The sequence below is a fragment of the Misgurnus anguillicaudatus genome, unplaced genomic scaffold, assembly GCF_027580225.2.
Source record: "Misgurnus anguillicaudatus unplaced genomic scaffold, ASM2758022v2 HiC_scaffold_27, whole genome shotgun sequence".
In the NCBI taxonomy this organism is placed as follows: domain Eukaryota; kingdom Metazoa; phylum Chordata; class Actinopteri; order Cypriniformes; family Cobitidae; genus Misgurnus; species Misgurnus anguillicaudatus.
The window spans coordinates 2712579-2717193 of record NW_027395277.1 but is presented as its reverse complement, the minus strand read 5'-3'; positions in this window follow the sequence as shown (position 1 = coordinate 2717193).

The window sequence follows — 4615 nt, the reverse complement described above, 5'->3', positions numbered from 1 at the left end:
CAAATACGTTTTCCTTCTTTATTAATTTATGTTTAGTCATTTAAATTTGATTTCTCATTTGAATTTTAAATATATTATATTATATATTTTATATAAAATAAACAAAGAAGAACCCAATATATAAATATACATTCAAAACATTACATTATCGTCATTGCAGGAGTGCTCGTAGATCTACGATGATTTTCAAGTGCTTCTTAAGTTACGGAGCTTTTGGGAAACGGACCATAATTCTAAGATGATTCGTACGATCGTTTTTACGATCTACTTAGCCTTACGATGCTTTCGGGAAACCCGGCCCACCACGAGTGTTTTTTTTTATTCAAAGGACCGGAGTCAATTGACCTATCGCTAAGCCACGCCCCCAAACGCGATGAGCCAATCACAGTCCTCTAGCTAACCCAATACACTCGGACATTCTCTGCTTTCATGTCCATTGAAATGCATTGCGAGTAACAAGCAAAAAAATCTGGCAATGGGGTAAGCAAAAAAATCTTGAACATTTCTTACACTGCAAAAAATGATTTTCAAGAAAAAATGTTTTTGTATTTTTGTCTTGTTTTCGGTAAAAATATCTAAAAATTCTTAAATTAAGATGCTTTTTCTTGATGAGCAAAACAACCCAAGAAAATAGTTCTAGTTTTTAGACCAAAAATATCACATTTCAGTGATTTTGTGCATAAAACAAGCAAAAATCTTGAACATTTTTCTTAAACATTAAATAAATAAAAAAATTAAGAAAAAGTTGCTTACCCCATTGGCACATTTTTTTTTTGTGCTTGTTTTATGCACAAAATCACTTAAATTTGATTTTTTGGTCTAAAACTAGACTTATTTTCTTGGGTCGTTTTGCTCATCAAGAAAAAGCATCTTAATTTAAGAATTTTTAGATATTTTTACTGAAAACAAGACAAAAATACTAAGATTTTTTTTCTTGAAAATCAGTTTTTTGCAGTGTACTCTCAATACACCTATTAAACGAAAATGTTACAGACCTCTATAAATTTCTCTTTTTTGGAAGAACACAAAGGAAGATATTTTGAGGAATGTTTGTAAACAAACAGATCTGAGGCCCCATTGACTTTCATTTATTCTTTTTCTCCTACTATGAAAGTCAATGGGGCCTCTGATTGGTTTGGTTACAAACATTCCTAGCATATCTTCCTTTGTGTTCATCAAAACAAAGAAACTTAAACAGGTTTATAACATGAGAGTGAGTAAATGATGTAACTATCCCTTTAATAATGTTTTATTATGAACTACACATTTCTCCTCAATAAGCCCTACAATCTGAGTTATGTTTGTAGTGGGCAAGTTTAATATTTAGGGATTCCTAAACACCACAAATAATTGCATTCTAAGTGGATGTTTTGTGTCTGGGCGCTTTTATTAACCACCATGAATCTATTGTATCCTTTACAAGGCCATGACCCACTAAACATAAGGACAGCTGGAGATATGTCACCCCCTATAGCGCTCAAACATAATTCTTCCCTGAAACAAAAATACAGAATGTGCATCTATTGTTCACAAGTCAGAAACGATGGTTACATAATTAGAAAGCCTTTTTCACAATAACGCTTGATAAAGAACCGACAATCGGATCACTTGTGGAGCAGTGAAGAAATACAATCTTGTCTCTATGTGGCGCTTTTGCTATAACAAACACAGCATTGGCTGAGATGTGGAGTGAAAGTGATTTCATTATAAAATCATTATAAAAAACAAAAGCGAAGTGAAATTTAACTCGTTTTAATCTTCAAACGAAAAGGAATGAAATAAAACATCACAGTTTTGGAGAGTCTCAAGGCCCTTTTGCCTCTAAACAAGAAAATTGCTGTTGGCCTCTCCGGTCAGACCAAAACCTATCGATGGCTGCCAATTCACTTTCAATAGTTGGCTTGGACTCCAATGCATCCCGTGCCTCCGACCAACCACAAGTAACGCTTGTGCACTTCGGCCAAGTCTTATCAGTGGTGGTGCCCTGGCTTCAACGGTGGTTAGGTCGCCTGCATATATTCATTAGCAGCCGGGGGATGAAGTTCGACCTCTCTATATATGAAAAAAGTTTTCAATATCTTTGTCACTTTCACAGCTACTAATGTGCACCTGTGATAAGCACTTGAGTCTCAATGTGCCTTGAGGTGAACACGCTGTGCCGCCTACCAATTATAACGATCGGCGATGATGCGGCGATGTGCATGAGGTGTTTTGATACGAGAGATGAGAAATCGATACGTGCATGGCCGTAACTAAAGATCCGACCGTAAACACGAACACACGCTGATGAAAGTTATTTCAGATGCTATGGGAATACAACCCGGACCGCAATCTAAATATTGGCCACGGATGAATGATTTTATGGTTTGGGGGGAAAAGAAAAATGTGAAAACAACACGCAACAGGTTTTATTGCAGTGTTTGTTGTTGAGACTCTAGCAGTAACTATCAGATGGTTTTGCTTCGACACAAATTAAAAGTGGCTGCCAGCTAGCTAGTATTATTCATCGGGTTTGATTCCACAAATGCAAAATGAGTCTAGATTAAAATGGATTGAATATCGCATGCCTTTTAATCAGTTGGCAACAAACTGACAAAACAATGCAAGGTAGTCCAACTGTTGTTATCATAGTACAGGGGCCCGTTCTTCGTACGTCGCTTAATACATCCGAGATCAAATGATGTTTAGATCTGGCTAATTATGATCTAGCTTATTTGGTTCTTTGAACACCACTGCTGTTGATGATTAGTATGGCAGGATTGAATTATTTGAGATCACTGCAAGAAAAGTCAATACATATCGATAGTTGAAACACTGATCAGCAACGCTGTGATTGGCCAGTTGTTACAATGGCCAAGAACACGCCCATTTTTTAACCCCTGCAGTCTGAGAGCTATTGATGAAAGGTTGTGAACTTTTTATGACACTGAATTTAAAGCTACTTTTGTACATAAATCACCATAAATAATGTAAAATTTTCTGTAAAAATATAATCTTGATATCTTTACTATGCTTGTCAAAGATTAAAAATTAATGAACAACTTTTCGTCTAGGTCCGGTCCAGCGCGACCTAACGTAAATGCGTAGTGACGTAGGGAGGTCACGTGTTGCATATATAAAACGCACATTTGCAGACCATTTTAAACAATAAACTGACACAAAGACATTAATTAGTATCAGTTGACATACAACAACGTCGGAACGGTCCTCTTTCTCAACACTTGTAAACACTGGGGCGGAGTTTCGCGTTCGTCCTCTGTGACCTCTTGACGTCATGACGTATTGCGTCGGGTCACGCTAGCGCATCACGACCGGATCTAGACGAGAAGTTGTGCTTTAAAAGTGTATATTTGTTATTTTTATTGTCAAAAATGACAATCGTTTTGCTAGATAAGACCCTTATGCCTCGTTTGGGATTGTTTATAGTCCTTTGAAACTCTGTTAAGTGTTGAGTTAAGTGTTAATTGTTGGTGTCTATTAAAGTCCATTAAAATGAGAAAAATCCTGCAATGTTTTCCTCAAAAAACATAATTTCTTCTCGACTGAACAAAGAAAGACATCAACATTTTGGATGACATGGTGGTGAGTAAATTATTTGGATTTTTCTTTTAAGAAAATGGAATATTCCTTTAAAAAAAACTGAAAGGAAATAAATATGGCTGAATTTTCTACTTTCACATCAGTTATTACAGTATTTTATAATGGTCAGACTAAAATGTGGGACCATGAACTTGTAAAAGACCCCACACGCTGCTTTAACAATGCTGGGACTGTGCTTTCTTCCTTCCAGGTTCTTTCCAGGACATATAAAGCAAATTTTATGAACTATTTCAAGATTTATGGTATTATGGTATGGAATGGAAATTCCATATGGAATAATGGATTTTTAAATTCCGTTGGAAGTACAGTAATTGCCTTGTTGAGACCACTGCGATCGTTCAAACTCAAATGTCAAATGATTCAGTTTCCACGACACACATGTGGATGCAACCAATACACACATGCACACACAAAAAACACCACCTTCTCATGGTTACACCCATGGGCAGACAAAAACATCATTGTTTTTTGGTTGGGAGCATTTTTCGCCAGCATTTACACTGCAGGTCTTGATGACTTTATCAAATTTTTACAACCAGGTTACATCAGCCCCAATGCTGGGTTGAAAACCAGTGTAGGATCGTGTCCATAAATTTATTAATGTGGCAAATAGCTGAGTAATAAGCAGGATACTGTACAGCTACTGTAGTTGGTTGTTACTGTAAATAGTATAGCAAATCCTGATCACCCTGTCAAGATTTATTATGCGATTTAAACATTATCCCATCCCTTACTCCTCCGCATGGAGAAATAGCAATGTAACTATTCTCATGTCATTGATTGTTAAACTTTTCTTGAGACCTGGCTGGGCATAAACTAAAGGCTGTTAGCAAGTCAATCGATAAAAAAACCTCACTGACTTTTCAGGTCAGGTAAACAGGTATTATTCCTGCATTGCAGACAGACGTGTGTGCAGTTTATGTGGCGTATAATTTTGAGCCTTAAGTGAAGTTTAGTCGTCTCCACCAAACCTACGCTGTGTTATTTATCCGGAGCAGGTCGGCCGGTGTTGTCG